General features: G+C 39.3%; 1 protein-coding gene across 1 annotated transcript in view; it reads right to left on the bottom strand.

Moving 5' to 3' along the window:
• Positions 1–17,204, bottom strand: part of LOC134791684 (protein tweety) — a 141,401-nt gene that overhangs the window by 37,616 nt on the left and 86,581 nt on the right. The window contains exon 3 of the mRNA XM_063762780.1: positions 1,644–1,712. The gene's annotated coding sequence lies outside the window, so the exon portion shown is untranslated. The remainder of the gene's footprint in view (positions 1–1,643; positions 1,713–17,204) is intronic.

The raw sequence follows: 17,204 nt of genomic DNA, 5'->3' as shown, positions 1-17,204 counted from the left end.
AAGCATGATTTGGATGATTTTAGGCCGGGGGGTTCAAAAATCGTCAAAAAACGATGACGTAATTTATGGACAGCCCCTAAGTCGGTTAGCCTAGCACGCAACAATATGTCATGGCATGACACTGTTAATGCCATTTTAAATTTAGAACTCTCACCTCCATAATTTATATAGGTACCTCTGTAAAAATAAAAAGTTTGAAAAGGAGGATTTAAGGCGCGCCGCTAAAGTATATAGAGCAAAGAATATAATACTCACATATAGAGTTAGACCCAGCTAAGATGGCAGCGATTTTGATTGCCCACACTGTGTAAGTGTTATTTTAAACATCAAACTTCTATGAAATTATGACGTTTAAATAACACTTGCACAGTCTGTGCTATAAAAATCGCTGACAACTTAACTTGGTCTAACTCTACCATAATTGGTATGAAGACACAGTATTTCACGCCAATGACAAAAACATTTTAATTTTAGAGAGAATTTGAATTTGAAATTTGCCTTTAGGTGCTAGTGCACAAATCACGCGAGGTTCGATAGGGGGAGGGGGGTCACGAAAAAATCACGATAGATCTCGTTGGGGGAGGGGGCGTATAAGGAAACCTCACGTGTATTTTTCTACAGCGAATGAAACTAAGAAAAAAAAACCTACCACATGAGTAGATACTTTTTCTCGGTTTCGTTAAACATAAATCTTCACTCTGCACTTCAAAATAGCGAGTCTATTTAACGAAAATAGAAATATAAACAAGATTTTCTATAAACAATACTATTTATCTTAAAATTAGGTAGAATGAAAAAAAAAACAACAAAATACACGTGAGGTTGTGTGGGGGGAGGGGGGTAGCCAAAAACCTCACCAAATATCACCAAGGGGGAGCGGGGTTCAAAAAGTAGCCGAAAACACCTCGCGTAATTTGTGCGCAACCCCTAATGGTTTACAGATCACATTATGACCAACATTATCGCTATACAAAAACATTGTTTCCCAGGAGTGCACACCAAATTAGCATGGTGGCGTGAATATCCCATCTGGCGGCCCACCGCGTGGCACCCACGTGGCGCTTATCAGATGTAACAACTGTCATGCGTCTCTCTCACTCTGTGCTGTGTAGGACAGTGTAGAAAGAGATAGATGATTTGTCGCGTGACAAGGAGTGGTGGTTCTAGCCCTTCAATGGTTTATTTCTCGTTTTTTTTATAAATATAACTACCTACTGGCAGGGCCGTTTTAAACTATGTTGGGGCCCATGGCACATAAGAATTTGGGGCCCTTTTGGAAAGTAAAGAAAGCGAATTAAACTAACATTTTTCAACTATGATCTTCTATTTATTATAGGGTAATCAAATATACTCTTACTAGTGTTACTGTCTGTCCTTCGGGGCCCTCTGAGGATGGGGGCCCTGCGCACGGGCCCCGTGTGCCCTTATGGTAAAGACGGTACTGCCTAGTCGTATGTAATTGTATCACGAGATTTTAGAAATGTTGAATGCTTGATTAGGTATATTGACGAAGCCAGCGTTGTCGAATTTTGCCACTGTACTGGTATGACATGTAAAATTTTGTTTTTGGTGATTAAATTTTGTACTACTTAGTACAAAATAAAGCGAGAGGTCAAGCTAAAACAATAACAATATAAACTCACCAGAAGAAGCAAGAAGTTTTCGGCTACGACGACATGGCGGCCAGTGAGTCACGCCCTCACTGAGGACATCTGCGGACAACACAACACACTAGTTAAAAACATGGTAGTCGGCCTGGACGGCATGGGTAGGTTTATCAATAAAGAATGTTTCTTAGTTTTTTTACAACCAGAAAATTTTAAAGAGTTGTATAATAAAATAATATTACAGTCTAACAGGCCTATGCGGATTTCGAGATAATCACTTGTGATCTTAAGACGATTTAGAGATCAACTAGATCTACATTAGAGATCGACTAGATGTGACTTGGATATCTAAGTCATAACTTGTCGAAATCGTTCAAGAAGACCTCCAGAATCGCTCGATCGAATCGATCTTACAAATATCTTTTAACTATCGGTATCGTAACTTGTTGAAGTCTAGTAGAAATCTAATTCATTTTCCGAATCGAGCCGTAAGTCATAAAAGCATTTTAGACAGACTGCTGAGAAGAGAAATAGGGCGATAATTCTCGGGAAGGCTCTTGTCACCTCCTTTATGAACGGGAACTATTGCAGCTACTTTCCAGCACTCCGGAAAAGAACCCGATGAAATGCTGAGGTTAAAAATATGTACAAGTGGTTTGACGATATAGTTTTTTAGGATTTTTAAAATACTAGTTTAGTTTATCAATGCCGGACGCGCAATCAGGGTTTAAGGACATGATTAATTTTTCTACTTCAGTATCGTCGGTAGGATTTAAGAACATTGATCGAAGAGGGGAGTTTGTTAAGGCTATTTCAGTCGCAAGTGTGGCCTCACTCTTGTTTTTTTCAGAGAGTATAACATTTGCTAGGTTTTTGCCCACTGAGGAGAAGAATTCATTGGTGTGATTTAGGGAGTCAGAAAAATTAGGCTTGATGGTGGCTAGTTCATGGGGTGTATGCCTATCCCGATTTAGGTGAGATATGTCTCTAATAATTCTCCAAAGTTTCCTCGGGTGTTTTTTATTATCCAAAAGTTGTTTCCGGTCATAACCATCCTTGGTTTTTCGTAAAATGCTTATATTTAAAAATTTCTATATCTAGTATAAGTTATTTTGGCTATTTCATTATGGGGGTGTTTCCTGTGATTGATATGTAGTTTGTCCTTAACTCTAGAGCATTTAATCAAGCCTGGAGTCATCCAGGGTTTTATATAAATTTATTATAGGTTCAAATTTTACTGACAAATTATGGACATTTTTCTTGTATGGCTATGGTTTTAAAATGTCCATCCCATGACTGACAAGTCGAGGTTGTATGTTCATTTAGGATCTGACTGAGATCAGTCTATATCCTTCGAAATAGGCAGGACTTATAGACTTATAAGTACTTAATTACCGTATGCAGCGAATCATATAGTTACAAGACAGATTTTTTTTAGGGTTCCGTGTCCGTACCCAAAAGGTAAAAACGGGATCCGCTGTCCGTCCGTCTGTCTGTCGCCAGGCTGTAACTCAGGAACCGTGATAGCTAATAGACAGTTGAAATTTTCACAGATAAAATACATCATCTGTTGCCGCTAACAACAAATACTAAAATGAAAATAAAAAAAATATTTAAGTAGGGCTCCCACACAACAAACGTGATTTATTTGCCGTTTGCGTAATGATACGAAACGCTTCGTGCGCGAGTCCGACTCGCACTTGGCCGGTTTTTTGTTTTTGCTTTTTCGGACCTATCGTAAAGCGCTCAATGCATATTAAAGCATCCGATTATACATTTTAACACGTTTTAATACGTCACATAATCCAAAAACAAAATAATCTCGATTTTCTCTCATTTTCGTCTATCTTTCACAAGCTCCAATCTTTAATATCATTCAAATCTGCACTTTAAACCCTTTCAATAAGGCTGTATTTAGAACTGTATGACAGTACAACTCCCTTCCCAAACAGTTGGTACAGGAACCCTCGTCATACTTGCCCTACATAATGTACATAAACAAATGTTAGGGGTTTGTGTGGATGTGTAATGATGTGCGAGTAACCCGCAGGCTGTGAATGTAGTGTGATACTAAAGGACTTATAAATGATATGAGAATTAATGATGTACAGAATATGTAGTGCATAATTATTAATTATTTTCCTTCGTATTTTCACGGAAACGTACGAACGTGTCTTGCTACTTCAGCCAGTCTCGGTACAAAAAGTACTGACATTGACTGAACTAGCATGACAAATACGAACGTTTCCGAGAGAATACGATGGAAAACAATTATGCACCACATCTGTATTACTTTCATTACGGATAACCTATTGGTTATTTGACGATGAAGTTAATTATAATTTTTCTACTCGTCGACTATAATCTGTGTATTACAACTTCATATACAACTCTATAACCTTTACTCTTTTCAACTTTGGATAGTCTGTGGCACTTCCGACTCAACTATAATAATTGTATCGATACGGTTTAGTCCATTATAAAAATTTTGAAATTAGAACTTCATACATTTCGATAAAATATTGCTTGTTTAAGGAGACTCGACTCAACACAAATTAGCCAACGATGGCGTTTCGGAACCAATACCGTCGCGGCATCTATCATACTTCCGTCTACTTAAACACGCTGCTGCGTCGCCTCTGCTTTGTGATTGGTTGGCCAACACAAACATTTTTTTCACAATGGACGCCCACGAGATTTTCTCTGCATTGAAATTTGTTAGTGTTAAAGTTTTGTTTTATGAGTAAAACTGTGAAAAATACTAAATATACTGGGTCAAGCAAATCTTGTCAGTAGAAACAGGCACGAAATTCAAACTTTCTATGAGACGATATCCCTTCGCGCCTACATTTTTCAAATTTACCGCCTTTTTTTACTAACTAGATCTGCTTGACCATCTATAAAAATGAGTGACAGCGATGGAAATATGTTGCCCACTCCCACTACTCCTCAGGAAACTTTATTAAATTGAGTCTTTCATCATTCACTAGTAGAACTAATAAGTATTGCATTAGGTACATTGGATTAATTTTGGTAACACTATATTTTAGATTTTTTGCCCGAAATTACCCCATGCATTTTTAAAAATATACACAATAGTTTTTCATATTATCTATTTTACTATTTCAGTTAACTTGAGTCAAAGAAGTCAGATAGTAGAAGTAGAATGTATGGTATTATTGACTACTTATTTTATTTAACTCGTAGAAATAGTATTGTATACAATAGTGATATAATCAAGCTTTTCAATCTCGGTACTCGACTGAAAAACTCTCTATTATATCACGATTGTATAAAATACTATTGTATATCGTTAATAGAGTACGTATTAACAATAAACAGTGCGTAAATAAAGCCTCCCACTCACGGTTCATTGCTCTAACAACAATTGCATTCCCGTTAACGGACGCATTGTGACGGATGCAATATGGAATAGAGGCAATAGAGCAAGGTGATGCTTAACACTTTCATTAGATTTCTAGTTTGATCCTTCTATAAGTATATTATTTTGTGAGGATTTTGTTTTTATCCCGGATAAAGAAGCATTCCTCTGTATTTGGCGAGAATAAAGAAATATATGTATTCAATCCATGAACCTCGAGTAATAATATTATGGTTCCATCGATACTGTCGATAATTTCGGCAACGTAAATTAGGTGGGAACCTGGGAGCATAAATAGGTAAGTATAATTTAAATTATTTGAGGTTAAGCGAAGGTTTTTAGGTATTTTAGATATTGTAAGGTAAACAAACGAATAATACCTCAAAACATAAAAATTATGGCCTCTAGACCCATACCCATAATCAGAAACGGTTAGAGACCAGGTATATTTAATTATGTATACAGTTTTTAAGCCACACTAAGGTTTTGTGCATTAATTTTTAATTCATCTTGAATTTCTTCGCATATGTACCAATGCGATTTTTTTTCAGCAAGAGATAGCAAAATATCAAATTATAATGAAGTGCTCAAGTATTTAATGCAGTAGAAAGTAATTCCACGTATCAACTTGATAACGACTCCCGAGTGTATGACTCAATCCAGCAATCTCGTAATACCATAAAACCACTTCTGTTTTATGTACTAACAAAACTAAACTAACCTAATGTCAACCTTATGTCTTTGTAGTAAGGTTCTAGAATGGTCAGTTAATTGTGCCATCGATACCGGTCCCAGCTTTCATTGCCAAGTGCACCGTTTGCAGTGTTATTGCCAAAGCATATTTAACCTTTAGCGATTACGCTTTCTAATATGGACTTAACTAGTCTGAAAATAGAGCTGTTTTTACAATGAGACAGGTTGACTTAGACAGTTTATCAGATACCCTTTAAGGAAAGAAAATATGTCACACGCTTCACCTGCTGGTCTAGAATGTATTAGGTAATGTGGGTTTTTGCTAAGTCTATATACGACTTAACGTAAGGAATTATCACGCTACTGAGGAGTTTAAGGGTGGATCAATAAAAAACAGTGAATCGATTATTAACCAAAATTATTTTCAGTCAAACAGAGTATCAGGGCCTATCGCAAATTTTGTTAATATTTGCTTTATTTTATTACAGGCGAAAGACACGTTGGTAAAGGAACATCGTTTTTCCATATTGGGAATAGACCCCTCAACTCTACCATAGAGATAAAAATACATAGAGTGCTCAGTCCGTACATCAGTTTTAGTACCAAAACGACTATTATTTTCGTAGTCGCCATCTAGCATCGAGTAGCGGAATTATCAGTACTGCTACTTGAAAAGTCTATAAAAAAATATATATATACAGAGAGATTTTTTCATAACTCATATAACTTTCACAAGGAATCCTTCGACGCGAGCCTGATTCGCACTTGACGATTTTTATTTTTATTCGCCACAATTATGGAGCGACTACATTGTGCGATGTAATTTAATTCACAGTTTTTAGTCTTATGCATAATCAACGTAATCATCCCATTTTTGCACTACATACAGTCAAGTTAAATAGAGAGTTACTGTCATGGTAAATTATGTAGCTACAGTACATTTTCTGCCATTTTTCGACAGACGATTAAAACTGTTAGAACGCCATTTGACTTTGATCCTTATTCTTTCACTGATATGTGTTAACTTGTTAAATATTAATATTAACGCCATCTACTCGAGAGTAGGCTGAAGGTTATGGCGCCATCGCTCGAAAAGATTGCACCATACCTTTGGCCTATAGTCGAGTAGATGGCGTTAATATTGATATTTAATAAGTTAACACATATCAGTGAAAGAATAAGGATCAAAGTCAAATGGCGTTCTAACAGTTTTATCTTCTGTCGAAAGATGGCAGTAAATTTACAGTGGCTACATAATTTACTCTGACAATCCGTCTCTATGCACTCTATTCTCTTTTATATAACTTACTCAAAAATATGGCCTATAGTTCTTAATTCGCTGACATAAGAGCTATGGGAGATATTTTTATGTTTGATGTGTGCACTCATATACATTTGTATGTACAGTCGATCTAAAACATACGTACAATACGTACATACATAGATGAACTACAAAATACTTACTTATAACTTTCCGTTAAGCAATAAACCTACATTAAAATACGAAATCAATATTCACCGACACCGTTAAAATACCTATAAATCACAACATTCACAACTAATGGTCTCCCACCATCATTATCACTCATTCAAAACCACTATAGTACAGTGTTCTCTTTCGCACATAACTCGTTCTGCCCAACTAGAGCGAGACAATAAAATGTAATGCTTTTTAAAATAAACGGGACGAACGTCTTTTGTTATTTTTAATTTGACGCGAGTTGAAAAGTTGAGTGTTAAAGTGGGCCAACTAATGAAGGAAGATATATTTGTTTTTATTTCATTTAAATTATGATGATCGTTGAGATATTGTTTGTAAGTAATCAAATTCAAACGCCAAAACTTAAAACAACATACACAACCTTTACTGTACCCAAAAGCGGTAAATGATCTTTTTTTTTGCATACCCATTGATATTGTGCTACAGCTTGTACCTATGTCAGTTCTGTGTCAATGATGTACCTATTATTATACATACATAATATCCGGATTTATTACTTTCGCTGTAACATATGCAGATTATGCACTTTGAAAGGTCCGTAATATGCACTTACTTACTATTCCATGATTTCATTCTTTAATTTACTTAGGTACCTACTTCTAGCAATTTAAAAAGTCAATTTTGCTTCATCAGGTCTTACAATGTTTTTTTACTAAAGTCAAATTATTTTTGAATACATCCTCCAAAAACTCACGATAAATCGTACTGGTGTTACATTACCTATTATTCGTTTTTACACCAAGTCAGATTATACTCGTATTTTCAGCATATACCTACTACGGAAACAAGCAATATTCACGATTGGAGATCCAAACATTATTGGTCTTTTCCGCGATGTAATTATTAGTACGCCAATACCTAGTAAGGTGTGTAGATCATCTATAATTCTATAGATAAACGCATCTAGGAGTAATCTTGGGTAGAAGAACTATTTTAACCTTGTAAACATAATCGTTAGAAAACATCAATATGCGTAAAAAACTTGAAAACAGTACATACTACCTATATGCCAAGGGCATAAGTATCGATGAGATAAATTGTAGCCAAGGAAGTTAGAATGTTGTTGTATTTTCAATTGGGTTGAATTTCATTTGTTCCAAAATTTTATGAGACTAAAGAAATGCTACCTACTTTGTTTTTAATTAAGGTTGACATTCCATCGAAACTGAGTGTACATCCTAATGTAAATTGGGCGGCACAGGATACTCCTGTGAGCAAACTGCCGGGAGACGTCATCAGAACGGCTACGTTTAAACCAACATTAAATACGTGAGTCTAAATTAAATTCAGTAAATCATGTATAGCACCACAAAAAATACATAGAGTTAGACCAAGAGAAGACTGCAACGATTTTGTTAGCACACGCAGTGCAAGTGTTATTTTAAACGTCGAACTTCTATGAAATTATGACGTATAAATAACACTTGCACTGCGTGTGCTATCATAATCATTGCAGACTTGTCTTGGTTTAACTCTAGCACTTAAAGTGTCATTCTAATATGGAACGTGCTAACTATGTAATCAAAAGTCACTAGTAAATTCACCAGCGGCGAGCGGGCGGTTGAGGGATTCGAGCGGGATTCGTCGGCGATGGCGGGATAACTTGGACTCCTTCTTGAGAGGCTGGCCAGATATTGCACTAAATAGAGACGAGTGGAGGAAGAGGGGGGAGGCCTTTGCCCAGCAGTGGGACACAGTGGGCTCTGAATAATAATAATAAATTCACCAATCAGAGACAATTTCAATATGGCGGTTTGTTTACATAGTTAGCAACTCGTTAGCAAGTTCCATAGAATGACACTTTACAAACTCATGCAGGTTCATAATATGCTACAGGTGGTCTAATCGCAATAAAGGTATATCTTCCAGGCAAACTAATAGTGTTAGAATGAGTATGACAATATGGCGGTAGAATTAGAGCGCGGCCCAGTGGCCGAGGACGTTCCGGCCGCCGGACGTTCGGCCGGATGTCGGATCCCACCGTCCGTCGTTATCGCAGCTCTACTGATTTATTCAGTTTCGATTTCGTGTGAAATTGTCATTGTTTTTATGGAGGGAATGAAGGAGACTATTAATATTAAGTTTACAGTTTATTCGTTTTATTTAAGTAGAACATTAGAGCTCGAATAGTAGAGAAGAAAGTGTAGGTATGTATGTGATGATGTTATACATAACCTCGTAAGACCCAAGCCAATTATTGCGCTTTTGAATTTGGAACTTTCTTTTACGTTTTTTTATAAGAGTTCATAACTCGAATTTAATGTGTACTTGTACAAGTACTTATTTTAAATGTTGATGTCAATAGCAAAAACATGCACAAGCGGTAACAACATTCAAGTTTCAAAAGAAGTATATCTCTTTTAGAAACCTAAAATACTCCCCTATATTATGATCGTTAGAGTACATATTTTATAAACCTTATCAGATGAAATCTTTTCACTCCACAAGCCCAAACCGATAAACTCTACTATAACTTAGTTTATTTTGAGCCAAGACGTTTAGCGTTAGCTAAATTCATTCGCAAACTGGTATTAGAACATGAAGATTTTAAGCTTTCCGTACCCAACGAGTAAAAACGGGATTCTATTACTAAGACTCCAGTGTCCTTCTGTCCGCCTGTCTGTCACCAGGCTGTAGGCGTACGGAACCCTCGGTGGGCGAGCCCGACTCGCACTTGTTTTTTATTACAAAAAGCCGTAGGTAAATAACCTGATTGTATTGTTCGCGCGCGCTATAACTCCACTGTAAGGACGTAGAAATACTAGAAATGTGTGCCGCCATTAGAGCCCGGTGGGAATTAGATCGCGGCCTAGTCGGCCCAGTAAGCCATTTTCCGGACGCCGGACGTCGGATGCTGACCGGATGCCGGATCTCGATATCGCGGCTCTATTGGTTCCCGCTCTGTCCGGGATTTATTCAGATTGGGTTTGTGTAAAAATACAGTTGGAATGACTGTTCCCACTTTCCTGTAGTACTCGTAGCGTTCAGATGATGATACTCATATATTGATTGGTTGTGTTTAGGAAATGAAACGACGGTAACCGTGCTACAATGAAAAACCGGAAGTTCGAGTCGGACTCGCCCACCGAGGGTTCCGTACTTTTTAGTATTTGTTGTTATAGCGGCAACAGAAATACATCATCACGGTTCATGAGATACAGCCTGGTGACAGACAGACGGATAGTGAAGTCATAGTAATAGGTTCCTGTTTTGGCTGTTTTTCCCCTTGGGCACGGAACCCTAAAAACAATGATTCATTATATAGGTCATCAGTTAGTATGGTGAGGGCCTACCGCACCTCTTCTCACGCAGCGACATGCCTTCTTGCCGGCACCCCGCCTTGGGAGCTGGACGCGGGGGTGCTAGCGGAGAGGTACCGGTGGAGGGCGGAAGCGAGGGGGCGTGGGGAGCCCCCAGACGCGGAGGAGGCCGAGGGTGTCGCGGGCAGCCGCGGAGCGCCTACGAGAGCGATGGAGGGATGCCTTGGAGGATAACCGGTATGGAACCCGAACCATAGGGGCTATTCTCCCGGTAATGGACGAGTGGGTGGACCGGAGCAAGGGGGCCCTGACATACAGGGTAACGCAGGTGGTGTCCGGACACGGCTGTTTCGGACACTACTTGCACAAGATACAGAGGGAGCCGGGGCCTCAGTGCCACGAATGTGGAGCGGCGGATGACACGGCCCAGCACACTCTAGAAGAGTGCAATCGCTGGGCCGTGGAAAGAGCTGCCCTCAGGGCGGTCACGGCCCGGGGGTAGCGGACCTCTCGCTACGCTGCATAATAGCGGCGATGCTGGGTAGCGAGAGGAAATGGGAAGCGGTGGCCTCCTTCTGCGAAGAAACCATGTCACAGAAGGAGGAGGCGGAGAGGGTGCGAGAAGCGGCTGCTGACGCGCTTCCTCTCCGACGTAGACGGCAGGGTCGAAGGCAAAGAGCGTATGCTCGCCTCGAGCCCCAGTAGGGTCAGCGGGTTCCGTACCCGCATTGCACGGCCCCATACACGTCGGAGGAGGGGGGATCAAGCGTTTCTGATCCTCCCCCATTGTAAGGGGGCCCCTGGCGATAAGCCGGGGCTGCCGGAGGGCGCCGTGGTGGAATGTCATCCCAGTGCGCCCTCACGAACGGCAGAGAGGGTGAAACGCCGGAGTGGGTTTAGTGGGTAGGGCCAAATTCTCCCCCTCTCTTGCCAGGAGAGGGGAAAGGAGCGGCGAGTCCCACACACCGTGCATAAACGCATTCATACTCCGTCAAAAAAAAAAAAGGTACGAAGTTGTGTTACTTAATGCAGCATTCCAACATTTCGGAGTTTTACGAGTGCATATTACATTTAAAAGCGAGCTAAAATTAGTGCTCCATCAGGTGATTAATTTCGGACCTCTGCATAGTAAAGCTTACTTCTGTAATAAACCTTGAGGCCAGTATTGCCAGATTAATTCCGAACCTGAGGTTATTAGTAATAAGTAGCGATGGGTTAGTTTGGTAAACAATGAGCCACCAGTACACAATTTACCATTGCTTTTATTGGAAAATGCGACATCGCCGAGCTATGATAAAAAAAAATCAAACAAAACACCGGACAAGTGCGAGTCGGACTCGCCCATCGAGGATTCCGTACTTTTTAGTATTTGTTGTTATAGCGAACAGAAATACATCATCATCTGTGAAAATTTCAACTGTCTATCTATCACGGTTCGTGAGATACAGCCTGGTGACAGACGGACGGACGGACGGACAACGGTGTCTTAGTAATAGGGTCCCGTTTTACCCTTTGGGTAGGTACGGAACCCTAATAGAGCTAACCTCTACTTGACATTATGTATAAGTTATTCTACTAATAATATACTAGTCCCGGAACCTGGGGTTATTAGTAGGTACTAAGTAGCGATGGGTTAATCTGGTAAACAATGAGCCACTAGTACACAATTAACCATTGCTTTTATTGGAAAATGCGACATCGCCGAGCTATGATAATAAAAAACAAATAGAGCTAACCTCTACTTGTCAATGTAAGTTATTCTACTAACAAATTAGCCCCGTCAAAAATTACCATTTAAGCCCCGAACTGTACCCTACCTGGCCCAAATGTTCTAAATATGCCAGCTGCATTGCCATACTGAATGGCTACGGATATTAGTTGGACCAGGTAAGATTCAGCCCGGAGGTCGCAGCCTGTCCCTCAACCGGCGCCCAATCTCCCTGACCAGAGGGCCTACCGCGAATCACGTGCGATGTGTTGCCTCCCTGTCACACTTACGTACGAATTTACATGTGCGACAGAGAGGCAACACGTCGAACGTGGTTCGCGGTAGGCCCTCAGCTTCTTGGCCTCGAAGCACCATTAGTATATTATTTAGTTATTCTATTTAGACTCAAAAAGTCATCATCTTCATCTTCCTCGCGTTGTCCCGGCATTTTGCCACGGCTCATCGGGGTCCGATTGGCAACTAATCCCAAGAATTGGCGTAGGCCGAAGTTTTCACGAAGCAACTGCCGTCTGACCTTCCAACCCAGAGGGTAAACTAGGCCTTATTAGGAATAGTCCGGTTTCCTCACGATGTTTTCCTTTACCGAAAAGCGGAACTGTTTACTGGAAATGATATTACGTAGGTGACATATCGTCAGGTGACAAGCAAAACTCACTAATTACTAAAAAAATATCAAACAAAAATCAACCTTATGTAAGTACTAATATGGTTCACTATGGCTATGAATTTGTGGTGGTAATTAGTGAGTTTTGCTTGTCCCCTGACGATATTAAGTTCCGAATAACTCATTGGTACGAGCCGGAGTTTGAACCCGCGACCTCCGGATTGCAAGTCGCACGCTCTTACCGCAAGGCCACCAGCGCTAGGCACCAGCAGACTCAAGAAGTAGTAAATAAATAACAAGATATCTCCGCGTCATTAAATCCTTGAGCCCTAAAGTATGAGTTCCCAGGTACGTTTCACAAAGTCCCCGTTCACGTTCAAACGCAAGTTGGTTCGCGTTCAGTGTAAAGTTCCAAATCCCGCGTTTGATTAAATTCCTTGTCAAGTTGCCGCCGGGTTTCCGAAGCTTCGGTTTCACGTCTGCAGAAGATTTCGATTGAAATTACATGATTATTAATAGCAGCGGAGGCTTTTTGGAACTATGGACATCATATGCCGCGATTGTGATTATTTTAGGTAAGAGGTGATACCTATATTTGAACATGAGTGCGAAAGGTGTAACAAAAAAACCGACGACACTGGATCTGAGAAAACAAAGTTTTTTTTATGTCAATTTCAGAAACTGGTAGTAGCCATCAACGAATGTTAGATGATATTTGATATTTACACTATGACTAAGTCACGACTCACGGCTACTAATTTCTGTAAAAAAAATTACCAACAAGCCATTTTCTACTAGCAATCCAAAGAAAATTATCTATCGAGTAGCAATCAATCACACCACTAAGGCATCTGGCTGATTACCCTACTTCCTTTGTCCCTTGTTCAAAACTAGGATGAACCAAATTAAAAAACAAATTAGGCGTTTTTCCGTTCACACTTCCCAACAATCTCCGATACTGGCCGCCAAGAGAAAAGGCTCTAATTAAGAAACACTTGCAACACTGAGCAATATATCAAGGGCCGTTAAAATTAATAGACCCCGTTGGAGCATGCGCTGTGCGCAAAGGAAACTGTGTCGCGTTAAAAAGAAAAACAAACGGAGGTTCAGCGGGAGGGAATTGAAGCGTTATTTCACTTATGAGGTTGTAAAGAATCAATTCGGCACTTAAAAGTTACGTCAGTATTTCACAGATATTTTTTTGATTTCTGAAACCACGTGCACTGAGATCTTAGAAGCTACACCCCGAGGGATCATGTTAATGTGGAAAGGGTTCACAGTGGATCAGGAATCCAGTTGTTTGATAGTAGGTACCTTTTAATGTTATGTCCACCAGAAGTGATATTTTTCTGAAATGTGTTTGACCCTAATCGCTACAGGAAAGTCAGTCACTTTTCGTACCTATTCAGTACAAAAATGCTTCTACTGCACAGTGCCTCACACTGGTGGCATCCCGCCTTTATACATACAACATATATTTGTTAGACAGAAACAACTAAAGTCGTAACGTAACAAAACCGTCCCGAGACCTCTGATTGGCGTTATCCTAATTCAGCCAAGGCCAGCCGTAGACAATACCTAGCTCAATTAGGTATTCAAGCATCGGTCGCGATTTATTGAGCACTTCCTTGCGGCTCCTACTATAATACCTATACCTCTGACCATAGGAATTTCAATGAAATCGGTTCTACCCACTATCGGTACTACTTTGGGTGTAGCTAGACGAGCGTAACTTTGCGAGTTGTGAGCTGCGTAATTTCAGCTGCAGAAATTCTAATGTATGTCGGCAGGCAGACAAGTCATTTTGCGTCGCCGCGCCGTGTGAACCAAACAGGCGTTTTGTATGAAAATGAATGCAGCAGAAATTGATTAACCGAAATTACGCACCTCACAACTCAAAATTTTACGCTATCTGGCTTCACCCAACATTGTTGTACTAGTACGTATATACCTAGTAATCAGTAGCGTGCACAGAGATTTGGGACTGGGTAGGCAAAATTATATCAGAAAACCGGGCAAGTGCGAGTCGGACTCGCGCACGAAGGGTTCCGTACCATAATGCAAAAAAAGGCAAAAAAAAAACGGTCACCCATCCAAGTACTGACCCCACCCTACGTTGCTTAACTTCGGTCAAAAATCACGTTTGTTGTATGGGAGCCCCACTTAAATCTTTATTTTATTCTGTTTTTAGTGTTTGTTGTTATAGCGGCAACAGAAATACATCTGTGAAAATTTCAACTGTCTAGCTATCACGGTTCGTGAGATACAGCCTGATGACAGACGGACGGACGGAAGGACAGCAGAGTCTTAGTAATAGAGTCCCGTTTTACCCTTTGGGTACGGAACCTTAAAAAATGAGAGCTACTAACTCACCAAAAAAATTGCGTGATGGTTTTCATTTTGTTGTCAAGTCTTTTCAATTACTTCTTTTTAGGGTTCCGTACCCAAAGGGTAAAACGGGACCCTATTACTAAGACTTCGCTGTCCGTCCGTCCGTCCGTCCGTCCGTCCGTCCGTCCGTCCGTCCGTCTGTCACCAGGCTGTATCTCACGAACCGTGATAGCTAGACAGTTGAAATTTTCACAGATGATGTATTTCTGTTGCCGCTATAACAACAAATACTAAAAACAGAATAAAATAAAGATTTAAATGGGGCTCCCATACAACAAACGTGATTTTTGACCAAAGTTAAGCAACGTCGGGAGTGGTCAGTACTTGGATGGGTGACCGTTTTTTTTTGCTTTTTTTTTTGTTTTTGTGTTTTTGCATTATGGTACGGAACCCTTCGTGCGCGAGTCCGACTCGCACTTGCCCGGTTTTTTTTTTTTGGCTAAACGAAAGCTTCGAAAACGCATCATTTTTAATAGTTTGCACACACACACACCCACACCCACACCCACAACTTTCACAGATAAAATTATCAATTTTTTCACTAATCGCACTTTATAATTTCCGGCAACTGTTAACTGTTATCTCATAAACTCACCAAAACAAACAAACAATGGCGACCGAATAAAAAATGTAAATAAACTTAACCAAATACTGTAAACGAATAAAAAAATAGTCTCGTTTTTGCACTAAATTACCATAGCAAATGCTACTTTTTAAAATAGTCACGTAAACATCGGAACTATTCGGAAACTTTCGGGCGTCATTCGTTTATGTTTGGTACGAAAGACACTGCCTATTGCGTCTAAATGTGTGCGTTACTTGTATAATTGTGTGCTCGTACTTATAGGAAGGTCCACTACACTGTAACCGCGTAACGACGACTCACGGGGAGGCACACATAGAAAGATTTAGACGGAAATGTTTTCTGTCTTTGCCGTGCAAGGCACGTAGCGGCGCTAGTGCCGCGTGGTGTAAACTTCGTCGCGTAGAATTATCATAGATGATGACTTGATGACAAAGCTTAACCGGTAGATGGAGCGCTTATTAATTTTTAGAATGTTTTAAGTTATATCGATTACTGATAGTACGATCAGGTATAAATTAAATTAAGTAGTTTAAGAGGATAGACATCGGAATTATAGTAGGGTAGGCAGTGCCTTTTTGCCTTTATGAAGTGCACGCCACTCCTAGTATTTGTGACATTTACTTTAAGACAAAATTGTAGCTTATTTTTAAGCAGTTCAAATCGATCCTAGAAGGTATCCCGTGTTGCAGTGTGTTTTTACAGGCATGATATGACCATTAATTATTATGTAGGTAAGTGTGACGTTTAGGATTGTATTATTCACCACAGTCTGTCTATTTTTAGTGTTCAATATCAAAATTTAATCTACCTATAGACAGCTAATCTATTCTCCGACAGAATTCAATTATAAACTTATCAATAACCAAAAACTTTGAGAAGCGTTGATCGGATCCGTTTTAGCACTAACTACATTAGTAATGAGTAGGGTTTGCAATATCCGCCCAGTTTTTTAATATTCGGATAATTGAATACTTCAATATTTATTATCCGAATATTCGGATATTTGAATAAATTCGGATAATTTTGGTATTTTATAAAATAAAACAAAATTAGCGTATTTAAAGCTGTGTAATGCATAAAATCAACAAGTCAAGTAACAAACAACCTGAAAAATATTGTCATTGTCATTATCGCACCACGTAATTTGTAATTTTCATAATAAAAATTAACACTGAGAAAATGTTTTAATAATTGGAAATTGGAAACTAGGAAACTTAGCTCAATATAATTACATACTAATAAATCACATACAATTTAGAGATAAAACTAATCAACTTTAAGTATAACAATTGTAAATCAATGTTTGTTTTTTTTAACATTCTTGTATAATCTGAGATCGTTATATTCTTTAATAATATCATAAATCACATCATATATCAATATTTACATATAAGATTTGTCCTATAGTTTTTTCTTTTCGCTGTCAAATAATATAAAAAAGTATGCATCTC

The sequence above is a fragment of the Cydia splendana genome, chromosome 6 (assembly GCF_910591565.1).
Source record: "Cydia splendana chromosome 6, ilCydSple1.2, whole genome shotgun sequence".
In the NCBI taxonomy this organism is placed as follows: domain Eukaryota; kingdom Metazoa; phylum Arthropoda; class Insecta; order Lepidoptera; family Tortricidae; genus Cydia; species Cydia splendana.
The sequence above is the reverse complement of the archived record's forward strand: the minus strand, read 5'-3'. Positions and strand labels throughout refer to the sequence as shown.